Raw genomic sequence first — 21,998 nt, 5'->3', positions numbered from 1 at the left:
AATAGATCTTTATAAAGATGCTTTGCAATAGGAAGGTGCTACAGATAAAAAACTTCATGGATATGCTTTTCCTTTATATCATTAATATGACTTTGAACCTTCATCTGATCACTGATGCTATGGATTGCACCAAAATACCGTATGGCAGAACATGTGTAGCAAAGCAAGAATAAAAGGTTTGCAGGAAAGAGAAGTATTTAATTGGTACCCTTGTTAGCTACAGAAAGGTAAGGTGGAAATAAATACTTCAATACAGAAAAACAAAACCCAGACATTTAAAAGGCTTTTAAGGTGATGAGGACATGTGTGTACACCAGCATCCATGGCCTGTATGAACACAGTATTTAAAACTGAGATCTCTGACTTTCTAGGTCCATTCCAACCTTGTTTCAGGTGCAGATGTGAGAGCTGGGTCACAGAGCAAAGGCTTCTCCTGTACTGTGTCCAACAATGCAGAAACTGCCAGAACTCTTCAAAGGTTCAGATGAAAGCAAATGTCATGTGATAGCGTGATATCTAGATTCTGAAGTTCAGTATCACGTTATTTATAGACTCTACCTTGCTAGACTCTACCTCACCCAGTTTGGGTATTTTTCTGCAAGAAGACTGACAACTAGACTCAGAGGATTCAGGTAAGCCTCACTATCACCTTGGAAAATAGATGAGTGGGGTTAAATTTTGTGCTGCCTTTGAAAATTTGGCATGGCTCACATTTGTCAGCAGTACAGTTAAAAGCTCAACCTATTTACCAGTGTTTAGGATAAATGAAACCCTGAAATAACTTTAAGAGACTAACCAATATCCATAAGCTTCACACACGAGGTAGAAGAACTAAGGACAGTTATGACAAGCTTAGGAAAGGATAGACTTGGCTAACCTTCCATTGCACATTGCCTACTCCCTAGAAAAGATATTTCTGGAAGCAAGCTTCAACTTTTTAAATATGTTAATATCTGTTTTGCATTTGGCCTTGCCAAGTTTTGAACTAAGTAAATAGCACTGAAGAAATGAGCAACTATGTGGTGACTGCTTTGTTTGTTTTGTTCTATGCACTGCCCCTTACTGTACACATTATTCTGTGCATAGATTTATTAATATTCTCAGGTTTTCTAATGGCTAGATTCACCATTACAAAACACAATTTATTCTTCAGAAACCTTCTTTGAGCTGACAGATGAAAATGAAATGCATCCTCTAATTTCAGGTATCTCATATTTTTAAGTACCTAAAATTTCCAAGAAATTAACACTTCAAAGAAATTTTCTAAGTTAAAGTATTAGAGACTCCTCAGCTTGTCTGCAAGTGAAGCAATAGGAAGCAATCAACTCAGAAGTTTGAAATCCACAAACTAAATTAGTGACCATCTGGGGAAAGCTTGATTATGTGACTTTGCCTACCATCAACCGTTATGCTGTGGTACAGACTGGAATACACTGCAGACCTTCAAACCACAAATTCCTGTCTGGAACAGTAGCAGAAAGAAACAAAGCATTTTATCAGGACACTTCCCATCTGAAGTGTGACTATCACAAATGCAAAGTCTTCTCAGTGGCCAGAAATTATTCTTTCTATTTCTTGAAATGCAATTTTTGTGCAGCTCCTTCCAGCCTAGAACAGTATCTCAAATCTCATTCACTGCAGACTTGACTCCCGGTCTCCATCTCCATTCCTGCAACATTGCTCCTAGAACCAGACTTTGCCCAGGAAGGATATTCAATGCCTCTCAGACTCCTATCACAGCTCTATTCAGACACAATACAAACACTCACAACTGGTTTTTGCCTACCTCTTCCCATTTCTAGCTTTTCTGATTCTGATCTAAATTTCTCCCTCTCCAATCCTGGTCTCCATTTATCAGTCTCTCTATAGTTCTGGTTCAAATTACACCTGTTTCTTCCCAGTCCTCTACTTGGCCTGTCCCTATTCTCCACCTATATATCTTCATCAGATCTATTACATCACATCAGGTTTTGTTTTCATTGTCTTTGTCCAAATGAATTCCAGTTGATTCCAGTCCTACATGGTATTACACCCTTCTGGCTCGTCACTCCCTTCTCAGCCAGCTAATCTCCTATTCCATTCTTTAATGTCTAGTCCTGGATCCCTTAATCTTCACAGCCTCTGGTGCCAGGTTCCATATGAATTTATCCAAGTTTTGCATTCAAACCCATTGGCTCCCATCTCCCCATTGTTTAGATACATGGGAGCCATGGACAACCCACCCATGGAAGAACGTCACACATCACAGACAGGAAGTGGCCAAGCAGCACATGGCCAGCACAGAGAACAACTGTACATGGTTGCAATTGCAGAAGTTTTCTTTAGCCCAAGCTGGAAAACTCTTTGGCAGACATCTTCACAGAAGTTAGTAATGTTTTAAATAATCTCTGATGAGTATAATAAAAGTAAGTATTTTTTTTTTCCAAAGGCTTGTAATTTCATTCAATTCATTTTCATTAGTATATTAAAATTCAGGTCCCCTCAGAAAAAAGGATTTCCCCCTTTCATAATAATTTGAGAAAACATAAATTACTTAACTCAAAGCTAATTTTTTAAAGACTATTTTATTCTAAACTTGTTTTTAGCCTCTCTGTTGAAGATTGTGTTGCCAAAAAGTTGCCCAATGTTTAGAAAAGTAGAAGAAAACAAAACAGGGCTTGCAAGCCTTCAGGGAGGTGGTGCAGTCACCATGCCTAGAGGCGTTCAACAGGCACTTGGATCTGGTAGGGGGTGATGTGGTTTAGGGGTTACAGTGGTAGAGCTGGGTGGACAGTTGGGCTGGATTGGCTTGAAGGTCCCTTCCAATCTTGATGATTCTATGAGTATACTTAATTAGCAGGGATATTACTAGGCTGGCTTAGTTTATATTTATCTCCCCTCAATCATAAAAGGTCGAGGGTGATGAATATTAATTTATAAAATATATTTCTATATAAAGGCATTGATTTAATTAGTCAATCTCTATGGGACTATGATTTAATTTAAAGCATTCCAGGATGGCTGATATGAGCAGCAGCTGAAATGAAGGATGCCTGCCTGAGGTTACACTTGGTCTACTTGTGTTTATTATCTGATACAGCATTTATTTAGCCATTATAATAAACTCAAAGCTACACACTTCCAAGAGAAGCTTAAATTATACTGAATTTTTAAGTTTCAAACACTGGCTGACAGAATTAAGCTTTGGAGAACTTCTGATGATAAGTAATCAAGTACTTCAGAACAATTCTGAGCAATTTTGCTCAAATACTCAAGTTGCTACTCTGCACAGGCACACAAGGAATAAAGCAGAACAGTTTTGAAAACAAGAAAAAAAATTAAATGGCTGGAGGCTTATAGATAGCTTCTTAAAGTTTCACCTATTCATGGAAGATCTACATGAAATCCAAATTAAAGGGTATCGGTGTTTAATTTTAGAAGAATTTAAAATTAGTGAAGAATTTTGGTGGTCTATTAGAAAGGCACGCCTTTAACAATGCATTTAAGAACAGTTGTGCAAAGTCTTCAAACTCAAATATTTACTGTAGCTAACAGATGAACTGTAAAAATTCAGATGTGTCAGATGCACATTCCTCAGTTCATGCATCCCTTGCCTGTAGGTCATTACAACAGTCTCAGTTCCTACTTCAGATTTCACATGTGCAACTCTTGCAACCTAAAGCTGTAAGCGTTGAACTGCAAAAACATGGACTGTGTAATTCATTATTTAGCAGACACAAATGAACATCTTAAAGTATGAAACTGCTGTAAAGCTGAGACTACATGTACTTATTTTGAAGATGAAAGTGAATTTGAGAATGAAGGTTAACACTGCAGGTTACTAGGTAGAGATTTATCTATTGCTAGCCAGGTCACAACTCTCTCAGATCTTTATCCAAGACAGATCTATGTAATGTAGAAGCACAAAACCTAGTTTTATTGTACTAAGGCTAAGCACTAGTAGCATTCTAATCCAAGCAGCATAGAACTTAAAGAAAGGTAACACACATAGCTGTTGCAACTGCAGTATAGAACCACTCAATGTTAACCTGTGGGCAAGAAAGAAAATAAGAAAGCATTCCAGTGGCCTGAGACTGGATCAAGCTAATAAATTAGCTTTATTTAGGGTGAAATAAATAAAGGCAGTGAAGACAGAGGACCCCAAATTTCTGCTACAGGTGAGCCCACACTGGTGACCTTGTTCATTTAATTAATCTATCAGTGTAGGGTCTATCTATGCAAAACTCGTCTTGGACATTTTGAAGAAGTTCTTCCAATCACCTTTTTTTTTAGTAATTCCTGTCCATCTTTTCTAAGTTCACAAATTATTCCTATCTAACCTAAACAAAGAGCTGTGAAGACAGCCCCCTTAAATTTCAAAACAGTCTAACAGCACATGATTTTTAAAGATTTTTAATGGATAGTTCTCAAAGAAGTCAAGAAATGCTATGGGCCATCCAATATGTGTTTGTTTCCAACATTCTAATGAATTTTATCAGCTCAACAGTTTCATATTACATTTGTCAACTCATTCTCACAGCTGCATTAAGTAGGTTGAGCCATCCATTTTAGATACATGGATTCTCAAGAGGAGCATTAAGTTACAGCTCAAAGATAAGCATTCCCAGGCCTGATTTGCTTAATGGCAGTTGAATATGCTCAGTGTCAATTGATAATTGAAACTATAGTTTACATGACTAATTAGAGCAATTCTGTAAGACAAATTGTTGATATGTGCATGGTGATTTCTGTGTTTTTCTTTCATTTTGTGTGAAATAGATATTTCAGATGCTGTGTTGAGCAATGGGGATGGGAGCATAAGAAAGTTAAATAGGGAAAGGAGAACTACACAGCAGCAATAGATATTCTGATTTACTGGCCTCTCAAACACCCTGAGGGGGTATCTCCAGTGAAAACTCTACTATGCATGATGCAAGCCAACAATTGCACTTCTTCCACGATCAACAAGAATCATAATCTGAATTTTCCAAAAATGGACATAGATACAAGTTCTGTAATTTAAAAAACTGTAGGAAAAAAAGTGCTTTTAAAGAAAGTGCTTACCCTCAAGCTTTAGTATTAAAATATTATGACTAGAAAAAACTGCCTTAGAAAGTGATACCAATAGACAGCACAGAACAATTCCAAGAAAAATTCACAATGAGAAGTCCCTTATCAATCAACCAATTTCAGGCAGCAAATTTGGCACACCCACAGGTTTTTTACCCAATTCCAAATTGCTCAAATAGCTGGTTCTATTTTATAATAAAAAAGGTGGAGAAAGAAGTTGTCAGGGAAGAAATGATGAGAAATCAGAAGGAAAAAAGGTTTAGAGAGACAGCAGAACACAGAACAAGTAAACAACATTAAAAAGAACAAGGAAAGATAGTTACACTGTTTGCAACTCTTCTTTCCCATTATAAACTATATTGCTCCCAAAAGCCTACGGATTCCAATAACCTGACTAATGCACATCTTTCTGTGATCTACTGATAAAACATGTATCACAGGTTGGCAATCACAGAATTACAGAATTTGGTGAGTTGGGAGGGACCCACAGGGATCACTGAGTCCAACTCCCACCCAGGACCATCCCCAAGAGTCACACCATCGTGCCTGAGAGCATTGTCCAAACACTTGAACTCATCAGGCTTAGTGCTGCAATATCATTTCAATCTACAATATCTTAGCTTTTTAAAGCACCTTTCTTTCTTTCAAGCCACCTATAGTTCACTAAAATGATCTTTAAAATCATTATCCTGGTTTATATAGAACTCTAGGAGTATCTGTGGGGGTTTCCATCCTGTATGTCTGTATTCCTATCCAGTTGTGGATGAAATGACCTTGGAAGATCAGGTCATGAGGCAACCATAGTAAGTTAAATGTTGTTACAGTAATTTACTACTAAGATATATGCAAACAAAATCATGAGTAATTCAGTAAACTCATTACTGGGGGAAAAAAAGCAAATTATTCACGAAATTCCTTCAGTTTTCATGTTTACACAGTCAAAAGAAATAGAATATACAAAGCAGTAAATCACTTAAATTCTCTTTTTTGCCATGTGCTTCTTACATGTCAAAATGCAAGTCACTTAGGTATATTTTCACCAAGTTCATTACCCTGGGTTTCTTGCATGACAGACACTTCAATCTTCTCTCTGATTCACACTAAATCTGCTCTCACAAATTTGATACTGCTTTAAATTTGCACCAAGGGTTCTGGAGAAAACCTCAGGCTCTACTTCCAGTTGCACAGCCTAAAATAAGAACTTGTACAACCTCTCTTTTAAAAAGTTGGTTTTCCTGACAATGTCTTAGAAAAGCAGGGTTTTAGCACATTTGTTGTACAAATTAATGTCCAAAGTAACGACATCTGTCTCGTTTCACTGGTGAGCTGCTTCAAATTCCCTCAGAAAACAAGATCTGATGTAGCACTAGAAACAGCACTCTTGCTGCAGAAAAGGGTTTACCATGGTGGCAAACTGAATTGAATACAAATCCAGTATACATGGCTAGTACAGCAATTTAAGAACTTTTTTATTAATTGTCTATCCCTACTTGATCTTAAAACCTTTAAGGCTGGTCTCTCCATAGACTCATGTTTCCAGATCTCTTGTAAATGTGAAGTCTGAAAGAAAAATAAAAATAAAGTACACCCAGCATCTGATGACAAGGGAAACAAAACCAGCAGGTCTGAACCTGCAGCTGATGTTCAGGCAAGAGTTGGACCGACTGACTAGCATGTCAAAATCTGCCTGTCAAGACCTGTTTAAGATTTCTGGTGCACTGGACACAATCTGTGGCAGGCTAGAGTGTGTGTTTATGAAGAACTGCACAAATGCCATCTAGGTATATATTTCCAGCCTGCCATGAGGTAGAGGGATTGAGTATTAGGCCTGGGTGTGTCACTTTTCTGTTACTCTGCAGTGCAATGTCATGGAAAAGGCAACCTTTCTCCACGTAGAGTAGAAACATAACAAAATTATTTACTATTTGGCCATGACTTACAATAAAATGTGAAGATTTGCACACAAGATACCATCTTAAAGAGTAACCATACAAGTCACCATGCATTTCAAATTTTTAATTTTTTTTAAAGGGCGTGCCTTATAAAGTAAAAGGAAGTTTCTCTACTGACACCCCTCAAACCCAGGCTAGCCAGACACCACAGGCTGAAGGGTTCAACAGCCCAAATGAGTCCCTCAGTGATCCCCAGCTATGTCTAGCTGGTTTTTGATGGTGCAATAGCATAGCAAGAGGAGCCCCTGCTGAAAGGGCAAGTAACTGCTGATGGAGCAGAAGGGACACATCTGTCCCCCACTTCCACAGCTAAAAAAAAACAGAAACCAAAATCATCTTTTTGCCACTGTTCAGGGCAAGTAACTTGCTCATAGTTACCTTATCAAGAAGAGTCAAGACCACAGAATCAAATAAAAACAGCAAAAACACTCTCCCCACAGTAATTCATGTGGAGGTGGAAAGCTGCAACTGTGTAGGGCATATTTCATTATGTTTCCAAATGAACTGAAGTTTGGAGGAGAAAGTTCATTGTGCAACATGGCAAAAGCTGTCTGACATTACATAAAAGCATGTTAGGTACTGCAATGTTGGAAGAAAAAGCATTGTTAATCACACATGTGCCATGAAAAAGTGAGCAACATGCTTTAAAAACTACGTCTGTATGCAGTAGCAGAAGAGAAAGCTTGTCTGCCATTAAACATTTTGAGGGACATGAAGAATGTGTCTCCTGAGGAAATTATTTCAGTGAGACTCTGGACCTCACAGCATTCTCAGAATTGCACAGTATTCCTCCCTCCCACTGCAGCACTAAGAGCCTGCCTGCTGACCCTCACAACAGTTTGTCTGTGCATGTGTGTTTTCCACCAGTAGATTTGTTTTCACTGGAGCTCTAATGAAATTCAGTACTTTCCGGCAATCACCTCCTACTGAAATTTGGGCACTGGCTTGCACGCAGAAAATCAATGTGTTCTAAGTCTTAAATCTCGTAATACATTTATGACTTCTTAAATTAAAAATATATATTCTTAAATAGTAACCTTTATCAATTACATTGAAATATGCAAATCTAGAGTTCGTACTCACTATTTTATAACTGAAGATTGTAAAACCTACATTATGAACATCAGTCTTTATTACTCTTGGTATACTTAAGAGTAGCTTCTGTAAACTCTCTTGCTATTTTAGTTATATACCTAACTGGATGTTAGCTATTCAGACTCCAGAAGACAATGAATACTTTCACGTAAATCCCAATCCGAAGTTCAAGTGACCAAGATTATTCTACAGCCCACGTACGGATTTACCCTCAGAAGCCTAAGAATTATTGCTTATCATTTAACAGAAACACAAGGTGGAAACCTACAGCTACCATTGAGCACATACAATTATTCTGATCATGCTGCATAAGAACATTAATTTTCCACTGACTACAGCAGCTGCTATTGAGCATGGCTTCAAGGATTTGGTACTATGATAGTTGATGACTTGTATATGCACACACAGAGCCCACAGGACACTACTGGAATAAGTGAGATGCTCCTAGTCACCAGTGACAGCAATCTTCTCTATCTTAAATTGTTATAGTTGAAAAAAAAATTATGCTAATAATAATTTTGTGGTTTACACATGGATCAACACAACCATTTTCAACTGGCTTAAAAGCAGTTGCATGATCCAATATTAATAACACTGATTAGCCAAATAATAAAGCAGCATCCTTCTGGGACTCAAAGTACAAAGCACAACAACTCTACTGGTGTATATGTTGGGGAAAAAAAAGGATGACCTTGATGTTCCAGAAAACTGGATTCTTTTCTTTGCATAAAGGAGAAGACCCTTATCAGCCAGAAGGTAAAAAAGTTTTGAGGTGCTCTTTCAAGAAATGCTGAGAACACGGGTACAAAACAGCTGCAGATTACATTTTCAATGACATTAGGATGACTTCCCCTTACAGGCACTACAGTAAGGGAATGCATTAACAATCCATATAAATTACAGGTGAGAGGCTACCCAGGAAACCAAAGGAGTACTGTTTTAAATACTACTGTCTGGAAGATAGCCTAGCCATTTTAAATTTCTTGCTGCTGTGCTCTAAGACAGCACTATCGTACAAGAAGAAATCCAGAAAACCAGGAATTACTGGTTCTTAAGAAGAATATGTTGTCTGGAAAAGTTCAGGCAGGTTCTCAAAACCAAACCTATGTGTAGTGACTGTACTTTCTGCTTTGGGTTTGCACCTGCATCACTGCTTTATTCCCCAACCTTTCAGCATAAGTATAAAACAACTGCAAGATAACACTGCTTGAGCAAGAATGCTTGATTACTTCCACACATAATAGTATCATAAATAGGGACCTTCCATTCCTACATTTTCAGATAAGCTAAGTGTAGTAGTTATGTTATCACCAAGAAAACAAACAACAGGTATACACACACACACAGAATTTAATGCTCTCTACAGAAGCTGCATCTAATATCATCCTATGACACGTTTCTCTGCTGGAAATGGCACTCTATTCACTACACGACAGCAGACACTAGAAATGTCTAGCTTTCAAGATGACAAACTAAATTGTTTTGTTTAAATAATCAGTGTATAAAATACTAATTACAGTGGTACAGCTCCTAGATTTAGATCATGTAAGACTAATGACTGTTTAATGTACCACCATTAAAAAAAAACAGCAGCAATAAAAATTTGTCACAACAGAAGTTGTGTCAGTGGAAGACAGAAAATGAGGAAAGAGGAAACCATGATCTACTGGCACTCATCCAGCATCTCTCACACCGGTTATTATGGAATCATAGATGAGTTAAGACTAAACAGATATGTCTGGCAGCTATGTGCTGAGTATCAGTTCAACAAAAACCCTGAGTTCCTCTGGATGACAAATATTCCAAAATAAAGTTGATAATGGCACAGCTTACCAAATTTATCTATCAAATATGCTGGCCTTTTGAGCTCCAGATACCACCTTTTGCCAATGGTTCACTGCAGCTGAAGGATGTCAAGTATCTCCACCAGAAAACAGGTAACTTAGTATGAGAAAATTTATGTTTCTAGAACATGTAAATAATTTATACTTGGCTTCGCCTTTATATTCTCAAATCTTGGGCAATGAAGAGTTCCAGCTTTCACTGCTGAGTCTGGATGTGTAGGACAGCAGAGATAGGGTGGAGGGATGCAGAGAAAAAGGAGTTCTCTATGAATGCAATGTTCTCAGTGGTCTCTGGTTTGGCGCCCATGGTTTGAGGAGAATGAAAAATAAATGACAGTGCACAAAAGAAGAAATAAAGTGATGGGTCATTACAACTAGCAAATAGGGATGTGATGCAGAAAATTACTGATTTCATATCTACTGCCTTTGCAGAATCATTCCTCCTACTCTGGTAGCTACTAGCAACCTAGAAATAAATTACATCAAAACTTTGTGTGTTTGAAACATTGCCAAGTGTAACACTCAAGGGAGTTACACCATCTGCTGTCTCCTGCCTTCTACCTTCTTCAGGATCAAAGGGCTCACATTAACTGAGAACATGACAGTTCTGAGGCTTGTCTTTAGAACAGTTATAAGGAGCTCAGTGTTCCACATAAAATCTGAGAACTGCTTAAAGGCATAAATAACTGTGGTAAAAACAAACAATGACGTCCCTCTACATCCTTTGCTGTCCAATGAAGTATTTGGGCTGGAGTAAAATGAATCTTTGATAGTGACTGATGAAAAACAAAGGAAGAAATACATAATTAAGAACAGAAAGTCACGACAACCTAACATTTGAGGAAATAGAGCCCAATAAGCCTACTTAACCTGCAGGACCACAGTCAGATGTCAATCTTGGTTCTCCACGCCACTTCATATTTTATTGCTACTTCCAACACATTCTTCAAGTTCTATATTCAGAACTGACCTTAAAATAATGGTCTTTTAAAGGGCAGAATTCAAGGCTCAATGCTATCTCCAACTCTCAGTTCTGTTCTTCAAATCTATCAATGTACTAAGCAGCCACTATACATTTTCTACCCTAAATTCTGCCGGCAGCCAAGCTTTAAAACTGTTACATGTGCTGACTACAAAACCAATTATCCACACCTCTACAGGGCAACATAAAAAATCTGGCTTGGATGCATGGAAAGGAAGGAAAAAAAACCCCACCAAAACACAGATGGAAATGTCTACCTTTTGGGAAGATCAGAAGTTAAATTTTACAATGATTTCTATCTATTTGTTAACATCAGGCTACACTTAAATCAGAGACTCACAACAATGTTTTAAATACTTCAGGATTTGTGCTAGATAATCTGATGAAATATCGACAAATATCCCAGCCCTTTGGTGCATAGCTACAGTAACATCTACAATTATTTTAGAAAGCACATGGCATTTCTCCTACTTTTCTCACCCCCATTTAAAAATTATGTGTATACTATGGAACATAAACTTAACTATGGAGAGAGAGCATCTCTTCTGCACTGAGAAATAAGCCTGATTCAGGGAGAGAAGGCCTGGGGCAGATAATGTTCTTAACAGTCCTTTATCTCATCAGAGTCCTTATTTCATCCACTAACCAAAATGTAGCAAACTTGTCTCTGCCTTAAACTTCACAATGTATTCCTCTCCTACCTATGGTCCTCAAAAATACCATCCTCACTACACTGAATTAAAGTGCATCCTTTCCAGTTTGTTAGTGCAGAAGTGCAGAAAAAGAAGAAACCAAAATTCCTTCTTGATACTAACAAAATCTTCCAAATGTTTTCATTTAAGTATGTACCATCTCACTTCAAATTCTGAACATCTTATTCAATTTCAAAAAGTTGAAAGCAGTAGATTTTCTTCTTTTTGTGATGAAGGGGTATACTCTAGTAGATAATAGGGTAATCATCCTAGTGTGCATAAGGTTGGGGGTTTTTATAATCAATTTGAATTCATAATATATTTCTAAATTACCAACCCAGTCAGAATATAAGAACCTGCTGTGATGCCAGTTTCACAGATTAAGGAAATTAAATAAAGATGCTTTTGTGAAAAAATAAATATTATACTGAATCAGGCAAGAAAATAAAACAGCTAGTGTAACTGGGAGAGAACACCTCAAATACTGGCTCCTTAGATTACTTACTTTCAGAGAAATATTGTTTCAATGTTACTATTTCAGACAACTATTTTACATCCACAGTAGTGCCAAATGTTCTAATTCCATCCGAGTTAGCCTAATTCTCCATCCCACAGTAGTTCCCAGCCAGTATGTGCCCTCCAACTGTTCCCTTTCCACCCCAATATTCCTTGATGTTTTCTACATCACCTGACTACTGTTGTGGCAAAGAGCAGTGGAAGTTATGGCTGGTTCCATGTTCTGACTAGGACAGACTGAGGGGAGAAGAGCTACCGAAACATTCCTCTGGGCCTCTCTTCTCTTTATGTATTCACAGAAGTAATTTCATCAAACTTTTAAGAGCTAATTAGGATTGTTTCCCTGCCAAAGGAAAGAATTTATATGACTGGCAGAATAACTGCAACAGTCAAGTCTCACAGGAAATTGGACAATACCTGTAAGCCTCATGTAACTGCAATTCACTCAATTAGGATTGTTTCCCTGCCAAAGGAAAGAATTTATATGACTGGCAGAATAACTGCAACAGTCAAGTCTCACAGGAAATTGGACAATCCCTGTAAGCCTCATGTAACTGCAATTCCCTCTTTCCTCTTCTGCCAATCACTGCCAGCAGTAACTGAGAAATACTACAAAAATGTTTTGCCCTCTCTAATAAAGCCAACTTTATGCACTTTTTATGTCAGAGATGCATCTTAATATCATATAAATAAAATGAAACTCCAAGACAACATGGAGTTCATTTACAGGATTTATACATCATCCTGAGTTGTTTCTCTGCATTCTGCTCCTCCATATTTCAACCAATTTTAGTCCACAACATTTCAAACATTGGCAGCGGAAAAACTTTACCAACTACATATTAGATGAATACAATATTCTTAACTTTCGGCAGGACTGAAAAATATCACAACTGCTTCAGTCAAATGCAAAAGTCAATGTACTCTGGCTATTCCTTTAGTTTAAAATAAAGTTTTAAGGCAAGTGTAAGAACCACTTTACACACTTATCAGGTGGTGATGAGTACTCCGTGACAACTTCCACTTCCTCCTGGCTAAGAAATATTCTCAGCAAGAACAACAGCTGTGGGATACAGTGTTTTCTCACTGCTGCTAAAACCGCATCAACTACTCTTACATCACACTGCCCAGAATAACTACTGACACAGCTCCAAAGGACAGTCAAAGAGAGCTGGTGTTTCAACATTGCCCTCAGCATCAACTCACACTTTCCAAGTTGTTCTATCCCCTCTGCAGACACATGTACCATACCTCAATCAATGAGAGGAATCCAGGTATGAAAAAAATAACCCAACTTCTTAATGTATTTTGAAATAAGGTGCATAGAGAAAAACTAAACTACAGTTGCTACTACCTGAAACATTACCCAAAGCTCTGTATTTCATCAATGAGCTTTAACAGAAAGATACAGTTTTTAAGAACCAGATTTTTCAGCACAGTCCAGGTAAAAATTACGTTACCTAAGAGTTTTCATCTTTTCTCTTGACCTACTGCACCATGAAGTGGCCTACTACTCTCTAAGCTTTTTAGCGATGAGGATTAGCTGGTTTTATTTTAAAAGTTTGGATATTTTGAAGTAAATTCCCCACGTTTACTATATGAAGACATTAGTGTAACTGTGGTGGTTTGGTGGTTTTGATTTGTAAAACTCAGTTTCATTATGAGTCCTACTGAAGAGTATTTCTGCTCTCTACATTTAGCCTTAGCTGAAGAGATGGATGTTGTCTGCAACATCACAATAAACTCTGTGACTAGTTTAGTAGCACCATTACAGAAGATCATAATGAATTTAAACCAGGAAAACAGAATAGCTTTGGTTCCTGATTAAAGCTGTTCAACTATTAATTCCTTCATTTTGATTCATGAGTTCAATTTTGACAACAAAATTATTAAAACTAAAAACTAAAAATTATTCTGACCTGTCATGAAAGATTCACATGTATTCTTGAATGTTCTTATGATTTCCAGTGATATTTTACCTACAACAGGGTTTAGTAGTAGACAAATTTCAATTAAAGCTCTGGGCTTAAAGAAAAAAAAAATTAAAAAACCATAACAAAACCCAAAAGGCAACAACAAAAGCCAAATAAAAAACCCACACAGAAAAGTGCACTGTTCTCATACACTACAAAATGTTGATTCACTAGGAATGTTTCACTCTTAATAATGCTTTTTTAAATGCAAACGGGTTTTGTCATGACAATGGCACCTATACTTCCTAATCACTTTGCATAACTTAACATTTCTTACTTTCTCCTATGCTGATTTAAAATACAACATAAAAGGCCATACATTATTTCATTAACAGGCTCTGACAGTATTTGCCGCCTCAGACCATTATGTAAGATGATTAATTATTTTCCTACGCAAACATAAGAACAGTGAGATATCAGCACTCTGCCAAAGATCTACAGTAACTGGATGCATATTTTCTTTAAACGCCATCTCATGGCTACTTGCTGTCCACCTGAAGACTTTCCTTGCTGTGTACATTCAAATTCTCCAAAAGGTATCAGCTCTGTTCACAACAGCATGAGTGCCACTATGTTCTACATTGGATTTTACACAAATTTCTTCTACTATGTAACACTGGAGTGGTTTTGAGTGAAAACATCACAGGTCTGCTGTAGAATAAAATTTGTTTTGTGTTGTTTCAGCAAGGCTGAAAAAAAGCAGGCTGACGTTCTAGCCATTTTTCTTCTTTATTCTGTCAGAGATTTCTACAAGCAGTTCTCATCAGCCCTTCCAATCAACCAGGCAAAACATTATTAAAAATGCAGCAAAATAATTTTACTACTATTATAGGTCATAGTAAAGCGTAACTTGAGTATGGTGCTTTCTTTTAACTTCACATAGAAGCTCGTTAGCCAAAACCCCCCTTATTTATAAAAAAGTTTCTAGATCTTAGTGATAGCAGAAAAATTAAAATAAATAAAAAATTTAAACTGTAAAAGTTGTAAAACAACTTCTGAATATCAGCCCAACAACACAGGTTTTAATGCAGGCACTATTTACAGAGAACTCTAAGGAGCACTGCTGTTGAGTAAACTGCAATTATATTCAAATCCACATGGGCTTATTTTCCTATTAAATGAAACTACCAGAAGACACTAGCTAAAGCAACATATCTTGATTCAGCCTTTTCATACAAGTCATCTCAAATTGTGAAGCAGAGCTTTCCAACACCCTCCCTTCCCACTCATTTTCAGCCTTAACATTAAGGGGTTTTTGAAACTAGATTATGAATGTTTCCTTTGAAACATTCTATGTTCTATGAATGAACTCCCATGCAGAAAGACTGATGCTTGTTTAGTCTGCCTAGAACGACTACCTACCATTCAGTGTGGTCTTATGTTCCTATTTAGAGTTTATAGCTGCTTCAACAAATAATTTCAAAAGCTTCTAATTGTGGGAGGGATACAAGCAGGGTTTACAGTTCTGCTTTGTATTCAAAATACAGATTAAAAAAAATAATAATTTAGTAAGTCCAGCAACACAAACATCAGATTTTTAACAAAAATATTTAAACAATAACTGTTGGAAATTAAAGTTTGCAGAAAAGGTAGTTTGAACTTGAAAAACCTCACTGCTACTACTGACATAAACAGGCACTACAAGTATCTCCTACATAATTTTCTTATATCCAGGTTTTCTTTTTAGTCCAGCAAACTCCTGATCAGAGCAAAGGAAATATCTTCTGCAGAATGCATTACAGAAAAGTCACTTGCTAATCTACAGCTATCCTTCAAAAAACTTAAGTTGGAGCACTGATTATTCCCTTTACAATTTCCCATCGTCTCAGATGTTTGCACAAGGTTTTACATACCTGCAAAACTTGTTCTTCTGAGGATGACACAAATAGATCCATTCATTTTGGTTAACTGTATGAAGTTTTTGGCTGGCAATAGCCAGAAACATTCTGGCTACAAGTCTCACAAACAACAGCAGGTCCTACCTAAGTAAATCCAGTATCTTCTCTCAGTATTTCTATATTGAATTCAAAATGCACTTCAAGGGTAATAAAGTTCCTGGTATCTTGTGGTATCTCATACATATATACTTTTCCCCCCCTTTTAATAAAAACTAACAGGTAAGTTGCAGAATGAAAGCTAAAAAATCTCACCCTTAACAAATAATAAAGGCGAAATAGATAAAAAAACATAACAGCTATAAAATTTTTATTACCTTGTTTCAAAACCAGAATATCCTGAGTGACCAACAATGCTTTAAAATGTGATGAACTGAAGCAAAAGGTTATCTTTATTTTACAGGGATGAGTAAAGTACAATCTACAACCTACTCAAACTGTTAGAAAAGCCAGGATTTATATGCAAATATCTGATAAGTCAATTTAAAAGGAGGAAGCCTTCAAGTGTTTCTGCTGCTTTGAATGACAACATTGAGCTGTGAAGTCTAATCTTTCAGGTACAAACTGAGTAACTCTATACTATGGTATCTGAGGCTGCAGTTGGTAAGTCACTTTATGAAAGAAGCATATTTATTGCTCAAGTACAGAGAGGTATTAAGTTTGTTATGAAAATGGGTCAAATTAGCATTATTCTCACAGAATGGGTATAACACAAAGGAACAAAATGCACTGACCATTGACTTTGCTTTGTTGTGTTTGACATAAGGGCTGCTGCTCTCCACTAGTCTTGCAAATTACTTCTACAAAGCCCTACAAGTTTATCTTGTCACTGAAAAAAGTGCTTATGGAAAGTAAGAAACTACATCTGAAAGACAGGTCAGCAACTTGTAAAAACACTTAGCAACTGCAGGTAAGAGATGCAACCTATGCCTTATTTTAAACATCCCCTCACCTTACCTAAATAAACCTTCAGGAGAAATTAAGGAGAAATTACTATTTCAGTGATCACTTAATTCTCCCCAGTCACCTTCGGGTTGATAATCCAAACAACTGATCTCACTGAAATTTAGTTTTGGTTTTTACAAAACACAACCCCAGTGCTGGTATTCACTAAAAGATCTGAACTGTGAAACTCGCATTTATGCTACACAAACCCTCTCAAAAGGCCATCCTATAAGCAAGCGATTTCAACCAATCTACACCAATATCTAAGTGTAGTGGCCTCTTCCTGAATTACATTTAATTTCATACACAGCAGGATAGAGAGAGCTACAACATAAAGAATATGTCCATTAGAGATCTTTACCCTAAATTTCTTTCCTAATAGTGAAGAGCTACATACATTTCTCTGAAAAACAGCACAACTTACTTGGAACTGGACCACTAGAGAAAGAAAGTAATTTTGGCAAAGGCTCTCCCCCTTTATTATGAAAAGATCCACAGTCACGTTCTCCTCAGCCCAAGAATATCTGCCTTGACTCAAAAGATATCCTTCAGTAAAAGTCATATATTCCCCGAACTGGAAGCTCTGCCAAGTCAGCCTCAATTTTTGAAGCTGCACTCTTGAACAAAAATGAATACAATGTTTCACCATGTCAAGAGATCACACAACATGGTCTGTTTGTACCCCTATCAGGTACTATTTCTGTTACCAAGCATGTATCAGATCTTAAAACCATCTTAGTGGGTTTGGATGAACCTTACTGACCACTTCTTCATACCCTCCGGTTATCAGTTCTCTAATCACCCCACTGTTAACTGCTCAGCTCCAAATCCAGAATAACTTAAAGAGTTACAATGCTATTCCACATTTATGGAGTTGTAGATCACCTTCAATGCTGCTAAGTCCGCCCCGTAACAAAAGGCAATGTAGGGCTCATCCTACAAATCTTCAACCAAACCTCAGTAAAATAATTTAGGTGCTCAGCTGCAAGGTTATGAAAAATAAATCCAAATTACCAAAAGTGGATTTGAAAAATACAAAGTGTAATGGAATATATTACCCTGAGTACTCTGTCACTGAGCAAAAAAACCTGACATACTAAGGATAAGGGGTTTAAAGGAAGAAAAAAAAAAGCCAGCAAGGAAAGCACTACACCCTGTGATAACATGAAGGCTATGGTGAAGGGAAACAGTAGACAATAGTACCAACCCAATAGTTTGGTATTGCAAAACAAAACTTAAGGATAAGAGGCCTATTATACCACTGCCAGTCCTAAACTGTTTGCTTAATATTTCTGTCTACATTTGAAATCATTAAGTGTGAGCTGAGCAGGAGAAAAAAGTCTTTCAAAGCCAGAGCAAAAGTCAAGGCTGACTAACTGCTTGCTGTTTATCTGTAAAATTCCCAGACAAAATTAAAACCTTTAGGAAGATAAGTCAAACTATATGGAGCCATAAAAGCTCAATCATTAAATAAATGTGCATTGAACATACCATAGTCTCTCAACATGCTAAGAAACCACAATTAAAACCAGATGTGTGAGTGTAAGAATATGAATACTGCTTTTACAGAGCTGTAGAAAATCAGAAATGCAAGATAGCAGCATTAACTGTTTAATTAAAATGCAAGCTGCTAAATGACAGCAGGCTTCCCAGAGTAGCACTTCCCTCACAAAACTTTGAACCTAGTGACAATATATTCCCAAATTTAAAGTGGTAAACTGATAGATGCAAGAAACTGTATACCCACTATACCCCAAGTGTAGGAATACTACATCTTTCCAAAAGGTCAAAACGAAGGTGAGGTGGTGTCTTGTGACCCCCTACTCACACCTGTTCATGAGTCACATAAGATGCCCAACTATCAAACCTTTTATTTGAAATTTAATAAGAGACTAAACACTATAATCCAGGAGACTGTGGGAGGGAGAGGTAAACACAAAGAAACATGAGAGAAAAACAAATCAAGTACTTCTCTTGTTCATGTCACTTTTAAGGCCATATTAATGCTAGAGTAACAAGACAGTCCTATCGAAAGGACATGAGCCAAATTGATACCCAAATCTGGACATCAATTTATGTACCCAATTCCTTATTCCTGTGTAATATAAAAACCTCATTTTATCCTTCCATGACACCAAGAGATGAACCAGTATTTTTGTTCAAAAACTAGGGGACAGGCAGGGAGACAGGAGGGAGATACAACATGGAAGGAAAGAAGGAAAAAGTTAACCAAAGTAGTAGAAAACAGGAATGGTATTAGTCATCAAAGGCTTCAGAAAAAAAGTTCCACAAAAATATTTCTGTAAAAACTTCCATTTTCTCTAGTAGATAGAATCTAGCTAGCTAGAAATCCTAGCTGGAGCCACAGTACACTGAACCTTAAATATTTATACTGCTTTAAAACTACCAAAATGAAGGGAACAGACTCCTTAGCACGATCCTAAATTTGAGGGGGGTTCTAAAGGGGCCTAAGTGAAGTTATGAAGCACATCTTCTCTGTTACCTAATAAAGTGAAAGCTTTTCTATTGTGCTTGTAAAGGAGAAGTCCTACATTCATCACTTCTCATTTCTGATCATGTAAACTCAGCAGTGTAAGTTAAAAAGCAAAGAGGTGAAAAAGTCTTGTTTTCACAGCTTTTTCCTTTTGGAAATGGCAGCTTCAATGCAAGCAACCCCCAAACTTCTGCACTGGGAATTTTTAATTATTTTACTAAAAGAATGTGAGAGTTTTAGGAACAACCATGTGAAAATTTTAGTCTTCAGGAAAAAGAGATGACACTGGATAAATACTTATCCATCTCAGGCATAAACTCAGTAATGCTTGTGAGAATATAGATGAAAATAGCAGAGATTTGGTATGAGTAGTTACAGAATTCTTCCTCTTCAAGCTTTCAAAAACAACAGACAATACAAGATTTTGATTCTTAAATTTATTTTTAGCAGGATGTGTTTACTAATGGATGGTGACATCATTAGAAGATAGGTCCATGTCCACCACCTGCAACAGAAGCTAGACAGATGTTAAAGAAAACAATTTAAGAGTTAAAGATGACACTACTTACCTCAAACACACTTAGGAAAGTCACCTACCAAGCAGTACAGTTAGCTTTTGATGCAGACATAACATTATTTACTTGTTATCAAAATTTCCTGTCAAGATTTAGCACATACATTACCTTGATTTTGATGGGAATCATAAACTTCTGTTTCAGAAATAACTATTAGAGAGACTCTTATTCTTAAAAAATTAAGAAAGATGGCAAGATTGGTTATGCAAAATTACTTAACTGTAAATTATCTTTAGAAGATAAAAGATCTGCCAATTTAGGTCTAAAGCTTCTATCTAATGCTGAAAGCTACTGACAATTCTTTGGGAATTCCAATTCAAATTGTTAAACAAGGTTAACAGCAGGTAACACTTCTAGGTTCAACTAAGAATACATCCACTTGTTCCTTACTATAGCTGTTTGGTATGGTAAGGAATCAGTAGGGTAGGATCTCAGCATTATACTCACAGATTGGTGATAGTAATTCAGGAAGAAATAAAGACTTTCTTTACAACTGAGAGATCATGTTATATTCAGGAAAGTATCAGTAGCCAGAAGTCTAACACAAGAAACAAGCTTGTCTGGAACAAATTAATTTCACCAGAAATTAAACTTGAACAGCAAAACCTAGGGACAGACAGTTCAGGGAAACATATTCTCAAAGAATTATGTGAAAGGCCCTCTCCCAGTTCTATTTGAAATGAGAAGCCGAGAAGTAGTTCAATTTGAGCCATGGAATTTCCCAAATCTGTAAGAACAGCAAGTCCTTGCTTCATCTCCATTTCTTAATCACCAAAATAAATCCTGCATGTGCTAAGTCAGCAAGCCCTACAGACAATATCACTAAGACATCCTAATCTTACATTTCAAAACTTCAGAATGTTTATCAGCCTCTACTTCCCAAACTAAAAAGCACTACTAATAGTGAGCATGAAGTCACTATACTCATCACTAGATTAGAAACTCCATTTTAAGGTTCTTGTTTTTTGAAATCTCTAGGCTCAAAAGCCTTTATTACTAACTGGGTTAACACCATCCTGGCTCGTAGTTCTGTATTAGGAAATCATACTTATGCCACACTAATCAGCCTAAAAACATTCTTACTGTGTAATTCAACATCCTAGGACTTCACCAGTTTAAAACAAGCTGCTACAGACACTGAGACTGTCTCCTACTTTTTAAAGAAAGACCTCAAACTAGTCCAAAAATGAAACTCTGCTATATTAGAATTAAATTCTTTAGCAGTCTAAATAATTCAGCCAAGAAACCATATGAAGGACCATAACAGCCCAGTAATATGCAATTCCTTTCTCTCAGAATTATGAATTCTCTGATCTAGCAATATTGGGAAATTACACTGGTTTGTATTTGTTGAAAACAACCAACAAGGGTGGAATCTGTTCACAGCTGTGCTACTATTTTTAATTTCTTTTCAATCGAGCTCTCTTGTTTTACAGAAGGGTAAATCTGTCTGAAGGACTAAGTCAGTGCCTTTTGACCAACTCACTATCCTGGTAGCCTACCATACCTACACAGGATATAACTGCTGGTAACGAGCTACATAAACAAGTCAGTGCCTCTAGACAAGCAGTCCTTCAATGAAATTGTGGGAACTTGTCCTTCAAACCCATTACACAGCCAGAGGGAAGGTAGGGCATGTGATGAAAAGCTTAAGGCTTCCTGTTCTTTAATCTTCCAGGTTCCATTATGCAGTTGGATCAGTTGCTACTGAAAACAGCACTACTGTGCATGCCATCTATCTTACATGAAGCTGGTTGATACTCTTCCCACAGGATAAACACAGTAAGGTTGATAGGAAGAACCTTCATCAATTGATTTTCTGTGAGGCACAGAGGAAAGGAAGTAAGTCAGGAAATAAGAGTAGGCTAGGAATGACACAGCTGATCTGAATGATGACTTCAAATACATTACAAACAGCATTTTCCGGAAAAAAAAGCACAACAAAATCTGAATCCAAGTTATGAAGCTAAAGGTAAAGGAACCACT

General features: G+C 37.0%; 1 protein-coding gene across 1 annotated transcript in view; it reads right to left on the bottom strand.

The window, feature by feature from the left end:
- The window catches only part of RPRD1A (regulation of nuclear pre-mRNA domain containing 1A), a gene marked incomplete at its 5' end in the record, with an annotated part of 40,728 nt that overhangs the window by 9,869 nt on the left and 8,861 nt on the right, over window positions 1–21,998 (bottom strand). The window lies entirely within an intron of this gene.

The sequence above is a fragment of the Geospiza fortis genome, unplaced genomic scaffold (genome assembly GCF_000277835.1).
Source record: "Geospiza fortis unplaced genomic scaffold, GeoFor_1.0 scaffold206, whole genome shotgun sequence".
NCBI classification, from domain to species: domain Eukaryota; kingdom Metazoa; phylum Chordata; class Aves; order Passeriformes; family Thraupidae; genus Geospiza; species Geospiza fortis.
The sequence above is the reverse complement of the archived record's forward strand: the minus strand, read 5'-3'. Positions and strand labels throughout refer to the sequence as shown.